This window comes from Rattus norvegicus, chromosome 14 (assembly GCF_036323735.1).
Source record: "Rattus norvegicus strain BN/NHsdMcwi chromosome 14, GRCr8, whole genome shotgun sequence".
Classification (NCBI taxonomy): Eukaryota; Metazoa; Chordata; class Mammalia; order Rodentia; family Muridae; genus Rattus; species Rattus norvegicus.
The window spans coordinates 90823662-90848339 of record NC_086032.1 but is presented as its reverse complement, the minus strand read 5'-3'; the positions used below and the strand labels follow the sequence as shown (position 1 = coordinate 90848339).

Here is a 24678-nt window from a genome sequence, read left to right as displayed (position 1 = left end):
ATATATATATATGTATATATATATATATATATATATATATATATATATATATATACACACACACACACACAATGGAGTCTTTTTCAGCCATGAAGAATGAAGTTATGCCATTTTTTCACATGGCTCAATTTTAAGATGCTTGCCTCTTTGCAGTAGATCATGGTTCTAGCTCTATCATGGGGTTAGAGAGAGAAGCTTACACTTATCAAACATTCCATATTAGGTATGTAGCATCTTAATTAGGGTTCCCATTGCTATGAACAGACACCATAACCGAGGCAACTCTTATAAGGAACAACATCTAATTGGGGCTGGCTTACAGGTTCAAAGGTTCAGTCCATTATCATCATAGCAGGAAACATGGCAGCAGGCAGATATGGTGCTGAAGATGGAGCTGGAAGTTCTGAATCTTGCCAGGAGAAGAGTGGCATCTTCAGAATGCTAGGAGGAGGGCCTCAAAGCCCATCCCCTACCCACAGTAATGCACTTCCTCCAACAAGGCCACACCTACTCCAATAAGGCTACACCTCCGAATAGTGCCATTCTCTGGGCCAAGAATATTCAAACCACCACAGTAGCCAAGATCTGTGCTTACAGCACTTTAGAAACATTTACAGCATTGTGATGTGCATGCTGTAGTGACCTTTATGACTACCAGGTATGAGAGGTGAAGAGACCCTCTGGTCCAATCACTCTGGAAATGGTAGAACTGACTCCCGAGTCTGTGTGCTTTAACTCTACATGACGGGCTTTCATGGAAGAAATACTCCCTCCGTGTAATTTTTCCTCCCCCACATACTCAGAGAATAGCCTGTTCTTGCCTCTACACCACAGACTGTTCTTCCACACTTTCCCTTGCAGAAGTCTTTCTGAGAGTAAGGCTCTCTGACCAGTTGTACCTACTGCCTGGTTTCCTAGTCTCTCGAAATCCGGCAAACTCAGAAGAGAAAGTCAGGTGTCCTTGAAAAGAAAGAACTGGGGAGGGAGGAGAACATGACACAATGCTGTGCTGGAGACAAGATGAAATGACAGTAGATGTCATGCTCTGAGAATATTCAATCAATGGCTAGAATAAAACTGCTAAGATCCTTAGTGGGAGAGTGAGCATTGAAGCAGCAGCTCACCGATTATACCTAAGTGGTCACTGGGCCTCCCATTCCTGCTCTCTGTCATAGGAGAAGCTATTTCCCTTCAGGATAGAGATATATGCAATACCAATGTTGAATAAGCACCATGGGGCTAAGCCTGGGACATTAGCTAAAGAATATGTCCACTAATTGTCACAATGACTCTGACCTGTTGCCTTTATATCCCCTACAGAGCAAGCTCACAAGCCAAACTTGCCCAGTACTTTTTTCTATATGGTCCATGGGCTAAGAACTATTACTATATGCTCAAATGGTTTAGAATACGAAATAAAGAATATCTGTGTGACTTACGAACATTACTCCTAATTCTAAACATCTAAGGATGGCTTTGCCCATTCGTTTATATGTGATCTCCAGTTTCACGCTGGTGACTGTGCCTACATAGCTTGCAAAGTGAAAACTGTATACTAACTAGCTTTTCACGTAAAAGTTTGGCTGACCCCTTGTCTTAGTCAATTTTCTGTCACCATAACAAGATACCCAAGTCAGTCAGTTATAAAGAAACGAAAGAGATCCCTTTGAGATCACAGTTACTGAAGGCTGGGGAGTCCAAGCTCACGAGCCATATCTGGTGAAGGGTTTTCTGCTGCTACACAGTGAGCAGAAGCAGAAGGAGCACATGGGTACAGAAGGCTTTGATAACACAAGGAGCTGCCTTGCTTCATACCAATCTGTTATCACCAATAACACACCAGTGAGAGGGCATTAGTTCCTCCTAATGAGCTAATCGACTCCAAAAGAAGATTCCGATCAAATACCAACGATGATCTCACAGGAGGCCAACTGTATCCCCAATCATTGCACCCCATGTACAAATAAGGATTTTGAGGCCCAGAGAGACTGAGAAATTCACTTACTTTGAAGGATCCAAAAGACACTGCAAACCAAGCTGTTCCTACAGTGTCCACCCTCTCACTACTGAGAAGAGGCAGTTGGATGTCACTGGCTTCAATGTCATTCAAGTCTGAGTTGGTGATAATTGAACAGTGAGCACATATTGCTTTTACTCTTCTGACGGTGTATTGTTCAAAACCCAATTGCTCTGCTAGTAAATGTAGGGTCTCTTAAAGAAATGAGATTCAGGAAAGCCTTTTTTTTTAACTGAGTTGCTGTAGATCCTGGATACTTTTACAGTACAGATTGGTAAAAAAAAATAAATAAATAAAAATACACTCTTAAACTTTGTAAACAAAATGCAAGTTAAAATCCACAATAAAAACACAAATTTAAGGTCAAGATACATGCTCATATAAAGAACTGGAAGAGCTTGAAGGGGCTCAAGACCCCTTATGAACAACAATGCCAAGCAACCAGAGCTTCCAGGGACTAAGCCACTACCTAAAGACTATACATGGACTGACCTGGACTCTGACCTCATAGGTAGCAATGAATATCCTAGTAAGAGCACCAGTGGAAGGGAAGCCCTGGGTCCTGCTAAGACTGAACCCCAGTGAACGTGATTGTTGGGGGGAGGGCGGCAATGGGGGGAGGATGGGGAGGGGAAGCCCAAATTGAAGGGGAGGAGTAGGGATTAGGGGAATGTTTGCCCGGAAACCGGGAAAGGGAATAACATTTGAAATGTAAATAAGAAATACTCAAGTTAATAAAAAAATACATGCTCATAAAGTTATTCTCATTTTCCTCAAAACTTCCAAGTAATAACTCTCCAGAAAGGCTAAGCCTATTTGGTGTGGTAGACACAGACTAGGTGTGTGGCAGGTTTGAAAAAGCAATGAAACAAGAGTTAGAGTCGAATCTCCACATTACATGCAAGGCTGTGCTGGAAGAAGCTTACCAACCATTCATCAACAAATCCAAAGACCGTTCTGTGCAAGCAAGTTCTCACAAAGCACAAACATGACAGGCAAGGAGCCCCTGCTCTTTAGCAGCAGACATAGTCATGGAAGAGAGATGCCATAAATAGAAAATCTACTCCAGTTGGTGATGAATCTGTGCAGCATGCACAGAAACACAATGACTAGTGGACTTGCACTGAGTGGTCAAAGAGGGCTCTCTGAGTACAGCTTTGAGAGAAAAAGAGTCTACTTTGGGAGAATAGATCCCAAGCAGAGGAAAGACTGATAGAACACAGTACAGAGTCAGCAGTATGTGAGAAACTGAATAGAGCGTGCTAGAGGATGTTTGGGGCATAAGGAAGAAGGTACCAAAGATGAGACCTCTGAGGTCAAGAGTCCACTGATGCAAGTTCATTCTTAGAAAGAGGTGAAAGGAGGGACAGTGTCTCCCAAAATATATGAGTTTGGTGCCTTTGAATGTTACCTTATAGGGATGGGTTTATTTTTTAAGAGTACCATTAAGTTGAGATGAAGTCTATTGCAGTATGATGGGCCCTAATCCAATGGCTGGTGTCCCTGTAAGAAGATAGAACATAACAGAATCTCACAGGGAGGAAATGCCTTGCAACAAAAAATGAGATAGAAGTGATACAGCTACACATCACAGAGTGCATACACAAGTGTTTGCACAACCACTGGAAAACTGGAAGAGGCAAGGAGGGATCTGCATTAGGGGTATGGCCATGAAGACTCCTGATTTGGGACTCATACCCCTGACATCTCAAAACAAACAAACAAAGCTGATGTTTTAAGACACCCCCCCCCCAGTTTGTGTGAGGAATATTCCTTGCCATCTAGAAGCATTGATTCCAGGATCCATGTAGGTTCCAGAATCTAAGGGTGTTCAGTCCTTTATACAAAATGAAGAAGTAATTTCACATAACACAGCCACATCTTCCTGATACCTCAAATCACCTCTAGACTCTTTGTAACGCTTAATACAATGTGCACAACCTGCCAATTGCCCTCATCTTCTTTGGGGAATGATAACAAAAAACCAATCTGTGTCCAATATAAATGCAACCATGGTAGACAATATAGCACTCTCTATCTTTCACCAGAATGCTCCATAGACACTTTTGACTTTTGAAACTTTCTGAAAAATGGTTAGGATCAACAAAATGGTTTGATTTGCATACAGGTATTTCCAACCAAGTCTGATGAGTTGAGTTCATGTAAGTCACACAAATTGTCCTCTGACCTCCACACGTGCACCCTGGCGTATGCACATGTGCATGCATGCACGCACCACACACACGCACATGAACATAATCAATCAAGAAAATTTCTAAAATTAATTTCAAAATATTTCTAAAGCCACGTGATTGAATCTGCATATTCAATTCCATGATTGAGTCATGGAATCTGCAGATACAGGGGGCCATACTGTAATTTATTGTCTTAGTCCATGAGAAACTAAGGGATTTAAACAGAAGTGTGTCTGGCTGAAACTTTGGAAAAAGGTGTGTCTACTAGGTTGAAAGCTGACTGCAAGGGTTGAGAGCGTGGATCAGTGGTAAGACTTTGGCTTAATTTGCACAAGGGCTGTGAGTTTGGTCATCATCTCTGAAAATAAACAAAATGTAAGAACTAAAGAACAGCCAGTTAGGGAGAATACAGCACTGTGGAAGAGAGGTAGCCATAAGCAGTGCCACAGAGCTGGACTCCGTTTTGAGGCTGAGCACCTACAGTGGCAGCCAGGCACGATGTAAGAAATACCTGCACAGTTGGATCCATCTACGTGGAGGACTCAGGTGAAGGCAGCCTATTGTGATTGCAAACCCTGACAAAGCAGATACCCTTCAGTTAGTCATCCAATATGATTCCCTGGAGATGAACTTCCCAAGGGATGAATTAATGGTTTTCCATAATTCTGCATCCCCAACCATTTTTCCAAGGGACTTCTGATACAGAGCTAGTTACCCTATGACTGCTGATCGATGTGGATGGAGTGAACTGGGAAGGTAAACATGTTCTCAAAAAAAAAAAAAAAAGAAAAAAGGCCTTGCTTACATGCCAAGACTGTTTACATTTAATTTGTTCTTGTTCCTTCAATTTTGTTGGAAACCATTTAGTGCTTGTATTAAAAAGTCACATTTCATCCTGCAGTGTTCCTGTGGTCAGGAATCTATAGTTCATTCTACCTCCTACTTAGGGTGAGAAAAATTTGATTCTTCTGAGTTGGAAACAATGACATCAGGAACCGACTAACAATCATGGAGAAAGCCAGTGTTCCTTCACCCTGAAAGTGGGGCTACTTGGCTACCAGGCTTCACGGCAATGAACAGCAGATCCTTCTACCACACTCCCACACCACTCTTTCTTTAGTGGTAAAAATTTTAAAGCCACCATTGTGATCATGATGGAGAGATTTACAGATGTTTCAATGAGGCTCTTCATTTGGAATGTATGCAGCAGAGTACATATTGACTTTGTGTCACTGAAAACAGCAAGATTTATTATTCCTGAAGATAAGTAATAACCTTGACTTTGATTTGGTCAATATTTATCTCACAAGTCGATAAATCTCCAGCAATAAATTTCAACAAAAGCCAACACTTTCTGATACAGGGCTGTATTTTGCAGAGGTCCCCCAAATTTCTGGGGGTGTTTTTTTTCTCACACAGAGAGCAGTCAAACCTGAGAAAGTATTCTCAGACATATTTTATTTTTAGTGAGCTCAGTCCTTTTATGACAGCAGAGTTTTATCCAAATAACTTAATGTGGGTGGGAAAATTACAGACTCTGGATCTTTTTGTCTTTCTTTCAATAGTTGTAACCAATGAATCTTCTCCCCAGTCCAGGTCTTTCTAAAGCTGATGCCAATGCTAACACTAGACAGTGGCCAGAACAGGCTAAGGGACAGGCCTGTCTGCAAATAAAGGTGATATGTGATACTGGTCATTTGTGTGCCTGTCACTGAAGGCATGGTCTAAGCCACCCTATTATATTTTAACAGTGAGTGACCTCATACTAACTTCGCAGAAGCCCCCAAGTCTCTTTTTTAGTGTTTGTTGGTCAAATAGTCTGTCACCTTTTAAAACGGTGCTGAATATGTGAGCCGTCAAAGCAGTTTTCCCATCTAGCTAGACATGACACGATGGTGGAAACCCCAGATGACTCATCCCCTGCATCTTCAAAGGCCTTTTTCTGTTCAGTGTTACAGGCAATCGCCTTCTTTCATAATCTTTGGGATATGTGTTCTATTCTGTAATAAAGGATCCAATACAGGATAACTTATAAAGAACAGAGATGGTTCTTGCTCATGGTTCTAGAGGTTAGAAAATCCAAAAGCATGGTCCTGGGATCTGTTCAGCCTCCAGAGAGGGCCTTTCTGCTGCATTATAATCAAGGAAAGGCAGAGCAACGATGCTACCCTGGCTGTCTTACTCCTTTTTATAAAACAGCTAATGCCATCATGAGAACTGCATCCTCATGGTGTCTTCTGATCCTCACTGCCACATAAGGGTCCCATTTCCAAACACAGGAATATATAAAACACAATGCTTCTAACATTTTGCATTAGGGGACATATTCCAGCGATAGCAATAGGCTGACAGTTTATCAGCATGTATGCACCAATACTTCTGACCACACAGTGTCTCTTCTCCTTTGAAAAGAACAAACACGGCGGTGTGTACTTTCTGTGTGGTCCGTGGACCTCACCAGAGAAGATTCTTTAAATTGAGTCTATAATAGCCTTTTTCCTGCCTATCAAATACACATTCCAACATACTGACGGGTTATCTGGGTAAGATCCTTACCAGCTGAAATTTTCTACCCAATTGTAGTTTCATGAAGATACTACTTAGCTGTAGATTTTCAGCTACCGGGCAGGCTTTGCTGCTGCTGTTCTTAAGTGTTTGACTTGAGACCAGGTTTATTTACTCAACTTAATTTGCTCAGTAGAACTTCTAGAGAGCTTAAATCACAGAATGGAATAGTCTGAAAAAAATCTGATGTACATATTTAGGTTATGTCAAAAATGATCCCAGTCGATCAAATTAGTAATCTCCCAATAATAGAATTCCACCCTCTTAATATTTATATTGAGATGATGTTACAGATCAAAGTAAGGATTTTGGAGCCAGACTGTCTGGTGTTACATCCAACCTCTCCTACATACAAACTGAGCCATTTTGGGCAAAGCAATTATCTCTGTGTGCGTACTTCCTCACAGGTTAAACTGGGATCTCTAGCTGGAGTAGTATGCACATAAGAATTAATATGTGCGATGCTTGAAAAGTTCTTAGAATAATATCTGGCTTGCACACTACCTAAAGACTATACATGGACTGACCCTGGACTCTGACCTCATAGGTAGCAATGAATATCCTAGTAAGAGCACCAGTGGAAGGGGAAGCCCTGGGTCCTGCTAAGACTGAACCCCCAGTGAACTAGACTTTTGCGGGGAGGGCGGCAATGGGGGGAGGATGGGGAGGGGAACACCCATAAGGAAGGGGAGGGGGGAGGGGGATGTTTGCCCGGAAACCGGGAAAGGGAATAACACTCGAAATGTATATAAGAAATACTCAAGTTAATAAAAAAAAATATATCTGGCTTGCAGTGAACAATAAATGCACCACACTGGTATTTTGTTGAGAGAGCAAAATTTTTTAATTAATATACACTCTTAATTGATTATCATATATTGCAATTGTATATTAGTGACTCTTATTATAACAATTTCCATGACATGTATTACTTGACAAATAAAAATAAGACAGACCCAAAAGTTAAATTGATTTGCCTAAGGTGGTTTAACTTGGTGCCAAAACCTTGGCTTCAAAATCAGGACTCTTGAGGGGAAAAAAAAAATACTGGTTGTCCTGGGGAGGACCCTCCCTAAGATGCAAATGTCATTTTCACTGAACACTCCTTACATGAGTTCCATTTTCACATAGGGCATTCCATGACTGCAACGATTCTTCGAGGTTCTTTGCTCCTATTCCATAAGGAACGGGGTCCTAAGGACACTGACGACTCCTGGTTCTTTTAAGTGTGTGCGTACGGTTAAGTGAAATGCGTGCAGAGGCCAAAAGAGGGCATCAGATCCCCTTGAGCTGCAGTTACAGGTGGCTGCGAGGCACTCAATGCTGGTGCTCTGAAATGAGCCCAGGTTCAGTGCACATATTCTTAACTGCCGAGACATCTTTCTGGCTCTCGGTCCTAGATTTAAATCTGTCTTCTGAGGTTGAAATTGTTCACTTCCTGTCCCTCGAACCGCAGCCACGTGTGAATATAAACTCTGAGTGGCTTTCTCATTGGCAGCCTACCACATCCTAACTTTTCAGTAGGAGGCCTTTGGAGAAGTTGAAAGGACACAACAATTAATATCTAAGTGTCCATCAACTGATCTCAACAATTATTTTTTATTTTGTTTCTTCCAACAATCATCTTTAACATAAAAGCTTTTCAAACATATAGACATGTCACCAAGAAGCTCTGCATAGTGTGAAGAGGGTTGCTCTTCAGTCACAAAGGGTATAACACGGAATACACTCTAACGGTGATGGGTACATGTGCATCAAATAACACAGCATCGAGTTTATAAAGCAACTGCCAGAGGTACTATCACATGGGCAAAGAGAACCACATGGGAAGACTTAACCCTACTGCTCTCGATTCATAAAAAAAAAAAAAAAAAAAAAAGTAAGCATACAAAAGACTCGAAAAAGCAAAATGAGGACAATCTGGGAGGAGTAAGAGTTCTACATAGTAAATTTCAGGTCTAAATCCAAGTTACAAGGTGAAGCCCTGTCTCACAACATGGGGGAAGAGCTTAAAGGAGTGGGGGCGGGGGGCATGAAGGCACAGGGCAGGGGGCTGAGCTAGCACAGGGATGTGGACCCTTAGGGAGGATGAGCCCTCGAGAGTTGGTGCTTCATCGTGGCACCTACTAGACAAAAGGAGGCATCAAAGGCCAAACTGTTGGGTAAAGAACCACGCAAAAATACACATTTCTTTCAGAAAAATAGGAGCAGAAAGTCCCTTTCCTGTCATCAAAGCAGTCTCTGTTTGTGTGGCCAGTGTCACATGCCTTGTCTTTAGAAGTTATGTAGATCAATGGGCAGAGAAGAGGGGGGTCATCGTGCTGCCTGTTTTCAAAGAGCACAGCCCAGCCGAAGACTCCATGGGCTTTTCCAAACACAGTGCAAACCAAACATCGATCACTCAGAGGCCATGCTTCCCTCCAAGGGCAGCAGAGTTTGTCCCCGGATCTGTACTTAAGATGGACTTCCTTTCCTAACCAAAGGTGTAATGTTGAGAGACGGTTTACTTCATCGGGTGGATGAGACAAGTAAGAGCATTACACTGAACACAGTGCAACTGCCTCAGAGCTCAAATGTGTCACGCCTTGAACAGGTTAGCGGCCCCGAAGCAGAAACTCTACCCTACTCTAGCTCCTAATCCTAACTCAGAGATTTGTTTTGTATATTCTGAAGCAAATCCTGACAGTGTTAGACACACTCAAAGAAGATTTAGGTGTCAAAATTATCTTCTGCTTTAATGGAGTTAACGGTCCTCAAGTATTTGGCTGCGCCTTGACTGTTCTGAGCCTCACGTAGTCATGATGCTGACCATCTGCTTATCGTGGGTGACAGTAGGGCATCTTAGCTGTCTGTCTCATTGGATAAAGGAGGACATGAGGAAGCGTTACTCTTCTGCCATAAACAACCCTGTACCATGACTGGTATGCTGAGTACGTGTGTGGAGGTGGGGGTGGGGGGATGGCAGACAGCATGTTAGTTTCTTTTCTGATAAAATACGACAAGTGTAGCGTAGGTTGATGTCTATATGCAGGTAAGGGCTGGCGCAAGTTAAGGTGAAGCCTGTAATTGGACAGTAAAAAGTAAGGATGAGAACCAAGAAGGAGGCACAGGAGGATGACCCAGATCCAGGTGGCCTTAAATGGCCACAGGTAGCTATGAATATTTAAGGGATAGTTTTTTTTAATAGGTCAATTTATCCTATCTAGGTGGGCGGTTTATATTGTTACTCACTCGGCTCTGAGTTTATTGTGTGGATGTATTGTGGATTGAAAATTCAACATATAAATCTGATTGCTAAATTAATAAGCTTTTTGGGTCTCGATTTTACCAGGTTACAGGGAATGTGAGCAGAGTTCGAGGCAGAGAGCCAGCCAGGAAGGGGCGGCCATGGCATGCGACTACCTGGGGTGGACAGACCGCTGGGGACAGGAAATAGTTGGGGGTAGCATGACAGGGTACCCTGGGACAGGCAGCTGCTGAGATGAATGTACCCGCTAATGCCATGCTAGATTCTTTTCTAACAATTACTACAACAGGGTAGCTTGCCGAAGAAATGGTTTATTCTGGCTTACAGTTCCAGATGACGTAGAGTCTATCCTAGCGGGGAAAGCACACCAATGCCGGAACGAGAGGCTGGCTCGGCAGCCAGGGAGCAGAGTGATCCCATTTCGTTCACACCCAGGAAGCAGAGAAAGAAAATATAAAGTAAAAATAGACAAATGCCAACTAAAATACCAAAGCCAAGCGATGAAGCACTTCCAGCAAAGCAGCACCCTAATGGTTCTGTCGCCTTCCCGCCGTCACCACGTGGGGCTTAAGGGTTCAAACATGGCTTCTGGAGGACATTTCGTATTTACACAATGAGAAGCAGTGTACCCAGAAAAGCCGAGCATCTCCATAGAAGTCCTGCACCCTGCATTTGCCACCACGAGCAAGAAATGGCCACACACCTCTGCTGTCGCTCTGCAGTCTAGTGACCCACAATATCCCAGCAAGGGCTTGAGAGATGCTAGGGCGAGCATCCGTGGCTGATACTGGCTGGCTGGGAGTCCTCCATGAGGGAGAGGTTGTCAGTTCCTGTTTAACACCGAAACAACAGCACAAGACTTTAGTCCACATCCAGGAGGACCGAAACTGTAGCTAGTTTGTAAGGAGCAGCTTCTGCTCCTGCCACTTCATTTAGGTCACAAACATGCCATCCTCCTGAACCAGGGACATCAAAACAAAACTCTCTTGTAGCCTCATGTTTAAGGAAAACAATTTCCAGAAATGTAAGCAAATCAACATGAGTTTTTTGTTTTTTTTTTTTATGGCATCCAATCATCAAGGCAATTACCATCAGTAAAGGAAATCTGCACCCACACTGAGGGATGCGGCGCAACGGCTAGCCTGAGTGAGATACACTGAGAGCTGATTGATTGCCCATTTCTGAGCAAATAGAGATGTTACACGGGTTAAAATGTATTTAGAAGTAAGAGTGACAAGAGAGCAAAGGCCAAGAGGGAGAAAGTTCATGGCCGCAAAGTCTTGGTTATCAGCACGAAGTGGGACAGTACACCACGATATCACACATCACACATATTTGCTTCCAGGAAGAGGAACTAGCCTGAAACCACCGGTGCCCTGCATTGTTTAAGAGATTGGGGGGGGGCGGGGGGAATTGCTTAGCACCTCTGAGCCACTGGCAGGAATAAATTTTATTCATCCATAAATTTGGATCTTAGGGTTTTGGGAGGGGGGATTATCTTTTGCCTTAGCAAAATGTTAGAGTCGAGTTGCTTACAGAGAACAGAAGTTTGTCTGTCTCATGGTTCTGGAAGGGAAGTCTAATGCAGGATGCTAGGATCTACAGAGAGCCTTCCTGCTGCCCCAAGCAAGATACAGCACACGGGCCAGGTGAGGTCTTTTCCTCTTAAGGTCCCTGATGCAAGCACGAGGGTCCCACCTTCATGAACTAATCCTAACTGCCTACCTTAGTCTTCCCAGTTGCTGGGATAAAGCCACTCAGAAAAGTAGCCTAAGGGGAGAGAATGCTTTATTTTAACTCACAGTTCAAGGTGAAGACGGTCACAGCCAGGAAGTCAAATCTACAGGAGTTTAAGGCAGCTGATCACATCACATCTGCCATGAGGAAACAGGAAGAAATGAAAGCAGGCTGCTTCCCAGCTTGTCCTCTCTATTGTATACAGCCCAGGATTCCCTGCCAGGAACTGTCTCAACAACTGAGAAGTCTCCCCCATCAATAAAGATGGCCAAAACAATCTCCCATAGGCATAACCAGAGGCCCATTTCCTGGATAATTCTAAACCCTACCAAGTTGACAATACCAGTCATTAACACCTATCACTGTGACTAATCTTAATTGTCACATTGAGAGGACCTGGAGTTAATTAGAAAAACAGCTTCTGGGCATGTCAATGAGGAAATTTCTAGAAAGGACTAAGGGGAGTAGACCTTCCCTCACAGAGAGTGATACCCTCCAGCCTGTGGCTCAGATGTAAAGAGCCAAGGAAACTCAGCGCTGCCCGCATGCCTGCCTGACATCTTCTGGAGCAAGCACATCTCTTTCTGTTACTGTCACTGCTGTCCCCTGCTGACATCAGATACCAGCTTCTTTGGTTTTCCAGAATGCATTCCAGAAGACCCATAACTCCCCAGGAGTTTTTGAGAACTTCGGTTCCAGATTAGGACTGCAAAGGCACTCAGTTCCAACAGCTGAGTTTGCCAATCTAATAAAGCCCCTGCCCCTTCCTTACATACACACAGAGACACAATGTATATAATCTGCCTGCGTTTCTGAGCCAATAACCTGGGGAACTTGTTTTTCTAAGGTGTTCTCAAATAATGCTGGTCCTGCTGCCTGGGGACTATTTACTTTGAAAACAACAGTTTTAAGAAACACAGCTCTCTCTATATGTATTTTTTTTCCATTCTGCCTCTGTCTGACACACATACCAAAGGTCTCAACTCCAAATATTAACTCGTTAATTTCACCATCACATTAAATCATAGCAAGTAGGAAGTTGTTACTGGAAGTTTGGTCAATAAAATGTTTAACATTTTTTCAAATTCATACTCTACCTCAAAGCTACCGAAACAGAATTTTTATTTTGGAATCTTCTTGCAAAACACACGGGTATTATAAAGACTTATCAACCCGGTAATTTTGAGTTCGTAGAATGTATAAGCAGTCAGACACATTTTTTGTTGTTTTAGACACAACTGTACAGTAGTACATCCTACAATCTGTTCCTTACTTTTATGTGCACTGGTGTTTTGCCTGCATGTCTGTGTGACAGAGTCAGAGACACTGAAACTTGAGTTATAGACAATCGTGAGCTGCCGTGTGGGTGCTGGGAATTGAACCCAGGTCCTCTGAAAGAGCAGCCAATGCTCTTACCCACTGAGCCATCTCTCCAGCTCCTACCTGATCCATTTTTAAACTTGCTATGTATCGAAGTCTGGCCTAAACTTCCAGTCCTCCCGGAACATCCTCCTAAATGCTGGGTTTACAGGTGAAGGCCACAACACCTGACCTGAGAAGGTTTGTTTTAAAAAAATGAAACACTGAATGCAGTGTTAATATGAAGTATTTTCTAAGAACCAAGAAGAACAGAAACGTTTCTTCTTTGTCGCTGTGGTTTATAATTAGCGTAATGAACTAGATTTTCACTTTACTTCTAGCGTTGTATTTTCTGATGAAACGATAAGGCATCAGGTTTTGTGTAAACTTGTTATTTACCATTAAAAAGTTTCAATGTTCTCCAATTTTCTGAAACATCAGCAATTCCAACCAGTAATACGTCTTTCAGGTATTAAAACACGAATCAAATGAGAACTCAGTCGATGACATCCTTGCTTCTCCAAATTGTTGGAGAGTCGGAAGAACTGGTCTCCTCATTACACAGGTTGTTTCACTGAGAGGCCTTTCAGGCTGAAATGGATGTGATGGAAGCCAGGTGGGTGTAAGGATTTCTAAGCCTGAGGAAGACCAAGAAAGGGAGGCAAGAAGCAACATGGGGCCTTCCTCTGGGAGAGAGACTGGAGTTGTGGTAAGAGGACTTGCTGAAACTCCTGAGGGCCCCTGCTTCTCTCTTGTGAGGATGCTAAAGTCAGTCTCAAAAGCCCGGAGACCAGGCGATGAGGTACAGTAAGGCCATAGCCAAGACCGGCCTGTGCATGTCCGTCAGGGCTCCTAGGAGTTGTTCCTCTCTCCTGTTGGAGGACGAGCAAATGTATGCATGCAGCCTGAGGGTCTAAGTACCAGTCAGATGCCACTCTGAAAAGCCAAGGGCTAAGACTTTCTTGGAATGCGTGGTCCTGGCCATGGGCTTCCCTTGTCACGTCCTATAGAATGTACAGACAAATGCTATGGATTTGGTAACTTACTGAAAGTTGACTCTTAAGGTCTGGGTCTTTATTTGTGTGCTCTTCTGGGGCCTCTGGCTAGAACTTGCTTGTCTGCAGGGGCGGTGTGGGGGTGGATCCTCTGTTTATAATAATTGCCTAAGGTCAACTGCCTGACTGAATTTCTGAGCCAGTCACCTGAGGAACGTGTTTCCCTAAGGCGTTCTCAAATAATGCTGACCCTGCTCTTCAGGGGACTATACACTTTGAAAACAACTGATTTAAGAAGGACAGCTATCCTTCAGAATCTACAGAGGATTTTGAGATCCCCTGCCTGTACCAAAACCAGGGCTACTTAGAGTCATTTAAATAAGATGCATGTGATTGATACACTGTATCCCCTGTACAGTCAGTATGTCTAGAATACTTTTAACAGCCACAGAGACCCAACCGCCCTTTACAATTTATAAAGTCTTTCCACACACTCCAGTCTTCCTGAATCCAGCTAAACATCTTACGTTTGAACTGGATTTCAGCAACACTGTGACTAATATTCAAACCACTGTGACACAGTGGGGAAGGTGTGGATTGTGAGATGCTTGTATTTACTGAGCACAGTTCTAACTCCAAGCGCTAGGCAAACACCAGTCCAGAAAAGTTAACCTACCTAAGACGGACTGATCAGCTGGAAACAAGAAGTCATGTTTGAGCCTGGGCTGTGTGACTCCTAGGATCATGGTTAACTTTATGCCACACTGTTGCTCCTCCTACAAATGACAAAATAATTGTTCAATCACAATCAAGTACTTGTCACCCCCAAAATACTCTAATTGACTGCAAGTTCCGTACTGTGCTCAGCCCAATTTCCTTAAGTTTTAAGACACAGAAGACCACTCACATGCACCTTGACAAAGGGAAAACTGGTGAGTAAGCCTGGAGAGTTGGGTCCAGCAGCCAGTCCTTCCCTGTCTCTTATGGGGACCCTTCTCTGTGGATCTTGTAACACTCTGTACATTTGCTTCCCTTTGGTGTTCAAGTTTCCACTGCTCGTTCACGAGTCAGCTCCTGACTTTAATTTTCCCAGCACCTTTGCTGGGAACGAGGCTGGGAGGTATCTCTATACTCCCCAAATGGATGCCCCAAGCAAGAAATGCCCGTGCTGAGAGTAACCGTTCTGTACTTCTCATCGTTCCCCCACAACATTGCCAAGTACTCTCTTGGCTAAGGAGACCCCAGCAGCCCAATCAGCTACAGAAAGGAACAGGAATGTGGTCTCTTAGATAAGCTCACAGAGGTGAGCAGTCACTTTGTTCATGAAGTCATCATGAGTTTGAAATAAGGAAGACAACAAAAGATCCCACATATATCTTTATAGCTAGTATCTGTTTTTGTCTAAGCCACTGTGTGGATGCAACCTGCTTTCTGCTGTTTTATTGAGCTCAGTATGGCAAAGGCTTCCAAGGGCTTTCCCAAAGTGGAACCGGGGATCGAAGTCATCCCTCCGGAATGGGCTGCTGCCACACAAAGCCATTTTCTTGAGAACCAAGAAAAATTGCACACCTATTGTTTAAACAGGAGTAAAAGCCTGGTTTAAGAACACACCAAGGACAATGAGAGTCTTATCAGGGATTATTCTTGCATTGTTCAGGAGGTGAGATTCTCCCTGGAGTTGTTCTCTTGGAAAGGTGTGGTGTGTGAACTGTATTCCCTGCCCTCACTGGCAGCTGTGGAGGCCATTAAAGTTAGGGGTGTCATTTGTTGCACAGGTAGGGACATCTCTTGTGCTAAGTTAATCATTTGAAACAACTTCACGAGAGCAGTTCAAAAGCATTTGAGCCTCAGCTCAATGCCAGACACAGCGCACGTGTTAGTTTGGAAAGTAAGATTGAATCAAGGTCCCAGGAGCTCAGAGGAGAAGGCAAATGTTAGACAGGATTTACTGTTAATGGCGGCACAAATGCAGGAGACTTAATACTATATGGCTAGGCAAGCCCAGTAATGTCTAGGTTGAGTCCTGAGTCTTGTTTCTCAGCCAGTGTTTCCCAGGCCAGCCTGTCAGAACCCATTCAGGCAGATCACAGCTGCAACCCCTAGAGTGACTGATTCTATATACCTGGGTGGATTCTGAGAGAATGCATTTCTAGCAAGCCTGCTGGAGGTGTGGATACATATTTACCTGGCAGGGGAGATCTCGTGGTCATGAGGGTGATTTTCCCAAGATGAGGCTCATCCATCGCAGTCTAGGCATGTTAACCCGTGACTCCTCTGAAGGCAGGAAAGTCAGCTGCATGACTTGTGGCAGTCAAGAGTTCTGTCACCGAAAAGAGGGATAGATGCTGCCAGTCTGTGGGGTAGACACTGAGAAACCTTTCTCTGCTCCATGGCTCGGAACAGTATGTTCTGTGTCCTGTCCCGGGTCCTGCAGAGGACATAAGAAAAAGAAGCAGGTTGGATTCTCCAACTAGTGATGATGAAGTAGGTGAGAGCAGACTGGTGGCATCGTCTGATGGTCGAGAGTGTTAAGTCTGGAGCCCGGGGAATTTGTTGGTGGTGGTTTTCAGTGGACAGGGAAGTGATGTGGCTCCAGAGGAATTGTGAGATAGATAAGGAGGTGATATCCCCCTCCCGGTGTAACACGGTCCATCCCCCCAATCCCCGTACACACACAGGCACCCATAGGAATAGGCGCACATGCTCTCCCTCCCCCTTCCCTTCTGTCTTTACCTCCTTCTTCCACAGATACACATTTATCTTAACAATGTGTCTTCTGTAATTTACAAGGGTGTGCCTCTGAGTATTCAAAATGTGTATTTGGTGGACTTCATACAGCACCTATATTTTGGAAGTTCTTACAATCTGTCCTTGTTCGTGAATACTGTGATCTTCCATTGCTCTCCCAGACTGTGCTGATTCCTGGCTAATCCTAAATCCCAGAACCCGCTGTAGAAGGTGCCAGCCTTGTTTCCTGATAGGCAAACCTCTAGGCTGAGGCAAGGGTATGTGACACCAGCTCTGGAACCTAGATAAATGAAAAGAGAGAAAAGATGGAGACAAAAGCAGGAGGAGATCTCGCCCTGCAAAGAGTCGGGGTTGGCAGTGCTGTAGCTGAAACCTCTGTCTGATATGGCTCCCAATGAGCCATTTTAAAGATGTTTTCCTCAATAGGACCATTTTGAAAGATTTCATACTATTGGACCAAAAATCATTTGTTTTGATAAGGGTAAGTTTTTTGTTTTTTTTTTTTAAGATTCTCACTATTCTACAACCTCTTCTTTGTATTTGTGATGGTTAATCTCGATCACCAACTTGGCTGTGTGGAGAGATGGCTAGCAAGTGAGTAAAGAACACTTTTTGGTGTGCCTATGAGGACATTTCAGAGATGTCTGACATGTGGGAGAGCATCTGAGAGAGAAAGACCCTCCCAGTAGACTGGGAGCTGGGATGGAGTAGAAAGTGGGAGGAGAGAAAGAGCGTGGTCTCCACATGCTCCGTTCTGAGAAAGTACGTTGACTGTGGCTGCCGTTATCCATGAACATTAGACTCCAGCTTCTGAAGAAGCCCATAGCACGTCTTCTGAGAGCTTCTGCCTTAGACGAGGGTGACGTCGCTGGTTCACCTTGTTTGAGGCTGGCAGCTTCCTGGATTGATAAACAGCCAGGTTCTCTGGCTTACCAGTCACCATACAGATGGCTACTGCTGAACAACCTAATCTGCAGTCTATTCCATTGGCCAATCTGGTAAGTTCTCTTTTATTACATACAACACATGCTCACAGTGTCTGCGTATGTGTGTGCGTGTGTGTGTGTGTGTGTGTGTGTGTGTGTGCATCATACTAATTCTGTTTTTCTAGGGAACTCTAATATAATCAGCTCTGCCCTCTATGACTGATGAATCTAACTTAGAGATGAAACTGAATACCGGCACGTTTCTAAACTGATATAATCCCCAACTACTGCATTCTAAATACCTGTCTTATTAACACAGATAAGCATAGTTCTCAACCCTCATCAGAGAAGCTTCCTTTTTGCAGCAGAAAGAGGCTACTATAGAGTTCATCAAATCCAGAGAGTAAGTGACCAGGAAGCATCCATCCTCAACTGGGACATCTATAACATATTCGTATACACAAGGAACAGCACGAAAGAGGGGAAGGAAAGACGCTAAGACCCAGAGGGCGAGATGACCATGGATAGTGCATCCGAGACACAGGAATGTTGCACCCACAATACGGTTTTAAAATTGTAAAAAGGAAAAGAAAAGGTGAGTGAACTAGGTATGGCCAGACCTGGAGTCCACCACTGAAAGGGGATGTCCACGGAAGCACTGGGCTGGAGATGCTCGTGGCTGAATTCTATCACCCAGTTTTACATGTCAAAGCTCTAGTCTTAATTGGACAAATTTGGAGAGAGGTCCTGAGTGATGAGTAAGGTAGATAAGTCCAGTCGTCGGACCTTGTCCAATAGGATTAGCGTCATCATAAGAGGAGATCAAAACACTGACATCCATAGAAGGAAGTAAATGGTCATTTCCAATCCAAGGCTAAAGCCACGGGAGGAACCAGTTCTGCCTGGCACCTTCACTTACACGCTCAGCTCCCTTCATTGTGAGAAAATAAAATCCCTCTTTTTAAGCCACCAAAGGGAATTTTATGAGGCATGAGTTTACTAAGCGTAGGAGACTGGGGGAGAGAGGAGTAGCAGAGAGAGACTCATCAGTCACACCTGTGTGTGGACCCCATTTTCAAGAGTGGATTTTGAGGCTTTTTGTCATTGGCATGAATGACCTGTAACAGGAAGTCCTAGACTGAGAAGTGGTTTACGAATTGTGGAAGTGGTCAGCCTGCCCCGAGGTTGGGGTGCCTGTGAGGTCATCTGCCACAGACACTGCAGCTGATATAGGGAACCACCATGAAATTTACAGCCAGATGCCTGCTATAGAATAATGTGCTGTTTATATAATTGGAAGGTCCCACAGAGAACTCTAGATCAGTTCTCACCGGTTAGCTGTGTTGGGCTGCACTCTGCCAATGAATGACGTGTCTTTGTCTCCTGGGGATACTACTGAGCTTGCTGGCTGTGCATCTGGCGTTGGTGTAAGAGCCTTCAAGATCATATAGAAGTGCAGGCTGATGGGTGGCTGATTAAAGTGTGATTGAATGTGGTTGCAGTGTGTCCCCCAGACGTTTATGTTGGAATTCTGATTCTCAGTGTGGCAATGGTAAGAGGAGGTGGACCCTTTGAGGGGCAGGGCCTAGTGGGTGGTAATAAGAAAAAATGCTGTTTATCCTTCACAGGCTCATGGCATACGTGAGTTCTCCATCATGGTATAAGTGGTTTCTTCATCTGGCTTCCTATCTCACTGAGTGGTCAACTCCCCCCACATCCTGCCAAGATGCCACTTGCTATCATGTGACACCAAGGCTCTTACTAGGAACTAAATCCTGAACTTTTAAGAACCCAAAGCTATAAGGTCAACTTTTTTTTTTTTAAATAAAGTAGCCAGGATCAAGTATTTCATTACAGCATGCACATGGCAGGCTACCTGGTACACTCTCCGCCATTTCCATATGTATAAGGACCAACACAAGAAATGAGAAGACGCTAGTGTGGAATTACAGAGTTTGTGACAGGTTTTCAGTGTTCATGCAGTGCTCAAGGCAAAAGCAGGGTGTTAGGACTCTCCTGTCCCCATCAAATACCATCCCACCTTGCATACTATGCACCCACAGCATGAAGGAACCTAGGTAAGGCTGATACAATCACTGATCCATTAGGACCCGCAAGAGCAGGGTGCTGGCTCTAAGGCATTGTGTTCATTATACTTGTCTTGTTGTGGCCACAACACTGGAAAGAGAGACAACGTAAGATGGGAAGGATTTACTTTGATTCAAAGTCTCAGGGGATACAGTCCATCCTGGCAGGCAAGGCAGAGCAGAGTTCGTGTGGAGGGTTTGTATAGTAGAGTCTCTTTATACCCTAACAGACTCAGAAAGAAGCAGGACAGGGTTCAAGAGAGCCGGGTACAGATATAATATTCAAAAGCACATCTTCAGCTGCCTACTGTCAGAGGATCCCAACACCTAAAGCCTAAGAGATAGATAGCACTACAGGCCACAGTCAAAGCATGAGCCTCCGAAGAGCACTTCCTATTTAAACCTCGATAGTCACTAAGACTGAAGAATGGTTTTGCAAGATTCCATTTGGAAATAAAGACTAAACTGCACTCAGTCCCACTCAGGATGCAGTCCTTCTGCCTCGAGAGAGGCTCGACCTACAACGTAGCCTTGTGTGAAATCTGGGTTAGCCTAAAGAGACGGCTTTGTTTAGGAATATGAACTCTGGCATGTAAACACGAAACCTGTTGGAAATGGACATTGGAACTGTGGGGAAATTGGGTGGTCAGTGTGCAAGGAGACATAATGTCCTGGGGAAAGCTGGGTGTGTGGGACATCTCACACACGTGGGAAGCGCCAGCCAATAGGAAAAGGGATGAGGCGAAGCAAAGAGTCACCAGGAGCATAGCCCTCAAGGCCCTTCTTGCCTTATGCCACAGGTATATTCTCCATCAGTAGCCCTTCATGTCTAAGGTAACCTGAGGACTCTACTAAAAGGAGGAAAGCAAAATATCAGTTTTCTAAGGGGAATAAGAGAAAAAAAAATACACGGCCTGCCCAAGGGTGCTTATTGCAACGCTATTCATAGCAGCCCAAAGCTGGAAACAGGCCAAATGCCCAACAGACAAGCATGTGGAGGGTGCCGATTCATAGAAAGGGGTGCCTGGAGGCAGCCGAAACCAAAACAAGAGAGGAAAGTTACTCCTCTTTTGGAGGAGTTGAGATGGACGCATGCACATCACAGTATTGGGAAAAGCCAAAGGTTATATAAATAGTTGACATTTCAAGTATTTTTTTAACTCTTCCTGTCAACTTGTGAATATAGGGGAAATTTATCTTCTTACAGATGGTTATTTAAAAAAAGAAAAAAGAAAAAGATGCTTTGAGCCACACGGCATTGCTCTCTACTTTTCTGTCATTGGAACAAAGCCACCACGGAGTTCACCAGCTCGCTGTTAAACTTCAGGGCTAGATGTCACAAGGGCTGGATGTTCACCCCCAGGATGGGTGTGGAGAGTGCTTTTGAGATAAGGAGGAAAGCAGGCAGACCAGCTCAAAGCTCACCTTGCAGGCCACCCAGCTCAGACCTTCAAAGGAACCGTCGATGGAACAGGGTGGGGACGGGGACAGTGTGTCCTGTACTATGCAGGAGATTCAGGTGTGCATTCTTTGTCATTGCACTGTCATCTGACTGTCCGGGCTGTGGCTCTGAGTCTCCTATTCCCCAGAAAGATGGCAACTAATAGCCTCATAGGTCAAGTTCCCTTCCCCACAGGGCGACCATGAACAATAATGATCCTGGACATCTGTCATGGGAAATATCTTATACTGGGCAATGTATGAAGAAAAGAGGTTTACCTGAGCCCCGATTCTGATGGCTAGAAGGTTCAGTGAGGGTTCCCTGGCTGCATCACGTGTCAGGCGGAAGCTAACGGAGAGAAGGGGAAGGGTGAGAGGGGGGACACACATGAAGAACATAAGAGGTGGCAAGGAAAGAAGCTTAGTTTTTGTTTTGTTTTTTTTGTTTTTTGTAGCCAACTCTTCAAGAGAACAAACTCAACCCAATTTTTATTACTCATTTTGTCCACTGCTCTGAGAAAACGCCTGACAGAAACAATTTAAGTGAGAGAAAGACTTACTTCGTTGATGACTTCAGTGGGTCCCCTGCATCATGGTGGGCAGTGTGAGGCAGGGCAGACAAACTAATATTGTGACAGTGGAGAACAGGGGACACTGATGGCTTTTCTTGCATCTGGAATTAAACTTCAACATGAGTTCCGATGAGAACAGGTCATACTCTTTGCCACCATTTACTGATGGCGGTAGGTAGGCACACTTGAGAATCACAGGTACACACACAGTCAGTGAATCTTGAAATACTGCCTTAGGAAGTTGGGAATCGCTATTTCTCCAGGCCACAAGTAAAAAAGGCAGAATCGGTACACCGCCAAGAGGCCACAGAAGAACTGATCTGATTCATGTGTCTCCAGATGATGGTCGTGATAAAAGAAAGCCCCACTGACTGTGGGCACCTGCCATGGTCCTGGCATCGTATGAGTCCATTGTCCTACTAACTTGGAAGCCCCCACCTTGTAACTGAGAAGCCTTAATGCTCAGTGTCTAAGACCCTAGCCTGGGTGTTCAGATCGAGAGAGTGCAATGGTTTGGAAGTGGTTCGATGCTTTCCCGCTACTTACTCATTCCCTGGGGAGGGAGACAGGCGTGGCACAGCGTGTGTGTGGTAGTCAGAAGACAAACTTCTAGAGTCAGCTCTTGACTTCTACCATGTGGACGCCGTGGACTTGAATTCTGGTCATCGGGCTTCACGGCGTCTCTATCTGTTGAGGCATCTTGCTGACCCCTGCAAGTGGTTTACATGTGGTTTGTCTTCTCAGGGCTGTTGTACGAAAGGATTGTTCCTCATGGTATTTTTCAGAGGTGTGGGACTCTATGGGAAGTCACCAGAAGCTCCACTCCAAAGGAACTAAGGTAGGTCCCAGAAATGCTGGGTTTCTCAAAATGAGGCCTCATGGAAACAGCAAAACATATAGAACTGTGAGATGAGTAAACTCTTATAAAATTACCTAGTCTCAGGTATCCCCCTCTACTAATAGACTCGCATCGTGGAGTGGTATGGTTTGAAACTCATGATCCCAGCCAAAGAGTTGTTTGGGAAGATGGCTGAGGTCTAGTCAGTGGAGAGGGGTCATGGAGGATGGGCTTTGCAGATGCCTATGTCAGCTTCTGTTCTCATCGTCTACATCCTGATCTGCCGCAATGGGATAAGCAACAGCTGTACCCACCCACATCCATAGCCTGAGCCATATGTTCTCCTTTCTGAAGGACAATGCCATCCTGAAACCACAACCAAAATAAACCCTCCTCCATTAAGCTGCTACGTGAGGAATTTGTCGCACAGTGAGAAAAATAACTGGTACAGGTAAGAGGCAAGTAGCCACGCTTGCTGTTCTGTCCAAATTCCTGATCCACAGTTCTGCACACATAATTTTTGTATGCGACTAAATATGAGAGGTTCGTGTTACATTATATTAGTGAATAACTATACAATGTAAAACCCACCAAAGCAACCCAATCAGGTAAGAATCATCCTGAGGAAACTGCATCAGTGGGTCTGTAGCATTTGTTCAAGCTCAATTCATAAGAAGTAAAGTAAAAATTGGCAACTATTTCTGTCTGACATTAAAGCCCAAAGCCTTCTCCAGGGAAGATCATGCAGACACAACAGGATAGTCTCCATGTTGCCCAGTGAGTTTCCCTGGAGAGTGATGGCCCCTGTTGTAGAAGTTCCCTATGACTACCAGAAGTTTATAGATACGCAGAGATGTTAGTGCTCAGAAGAAAAGCACCTGATAATTGTCTGTGCCAACTGCTCTACAAAATCCCAGTCTCCTTGAACTATAGTTCAACTATACTCAACTGCTTAGGGTTCCTTGGTGGGCTAGAGGATCTATGCAGTTCTCCCTTTAAGGTGCTCCTGGGCACCTTTGATATGGGTATTATAGTCCCCCACCCAGCATCTTGCTGCAATCCTCTGAGGTCTCGAGAAGACTGTCAATATGCACATCCTACCTGCCTATCCACTAACCTTGTGCAAATCTGCATTTGGTGTTTGTCAACTGAAGATGGGAACTCCAAGGCCACTGATGGTGTAGAGTTCAGGCTTTCCTATTGTTTCCACTTTCTACCCCACTGAGCATCTCTCTCACCCCCATCAAGGACCTTGATGACATGGGGTTTCAGCTTGACCTAATGGTAAACCAAAGGAAGCCATTTGCACTGTGGCAGTCAATCACATCTTGGTACCTACCTTCTCTGTAAATGAATCTTGATCTCTTAGTTTATATCCTCCTGCTTGATAAGGGCCCTGTCTTCTTTTTGTCTAGGGCCTGAATCCATGATCTAAATGTAATTCCATAAACGGACCCCCTTACTAGCTGCCTCCATTCACTTGACATACACTATAGCTTGAAAGGACCCCTGGTGTCTTGTGGCCCATCAGTAAAATACCTCCTTCTTTTGGACATTTTGAATACACTGCTTACCTGCATGTTCAATGCCCTCCTTCCATGGTATTTTGGATGGGTCTTCAGGCTACCTAACAAAGTGCAGTCCCCAGCTTGTGGTTCTCTCTGGGCTCTGAGAGGTCAGAATTCTGAAGATGGCATTCCTAGCCAAGTCCTCAAATTCTCTAAAAACAAGAGAGAGAGGGGGGTAGATAAGTTAAAACCCGGCTCAGAGATGGACTTTATATCTTTTTCTTTTCATGATCATCCCTGTTCCGCCCCTTGGATCTAGGACATGGATCTAAATAGAAATCAAATCACATTGTATCACCCAAAAGTAAACAAAACACCTTTCCTAAACAGGAAAATATTAATCCTATTACAATCTAATCACAGATCTATACGTAAATGATACCT

At 44.2% G+C, this 24678-nt stretch overlaps 1 long non-coding RNA gene across 2 annotated transcripts; it reads right to left on the bottom strand.

The window, feature by feature from the left end:
- Positions 1-7566: 7566 nt before the first annotated feature.
- On the bottom strand, positions 7567-24441 carry LOC102552764 (uncharacterized). 2 transcript variants are annotated; one of them, XR_010057587.1, is made up of 9 exons: positions 24301-24441; positions 22435-22598; positions 21877-22000; positions 21596-21665; positions 16978-17143; positions 16301-16543; positions 14792-14891; positions 11827-11898; positions 7567-10854 (listed from the first exon to the last, which is right to left on the bottom strand). It is a non-coding gene; the product is annotated as an uncharacterized LOC102552764 (long non-coding RNA). The 2 variants fall into 2 exon arrangements; XR_005493422.2 differs by having other exon boundaries at positions 21596-22598.
- Between the last annotated feature and the right edge of the window lie 237 nt (positions 24442-24678).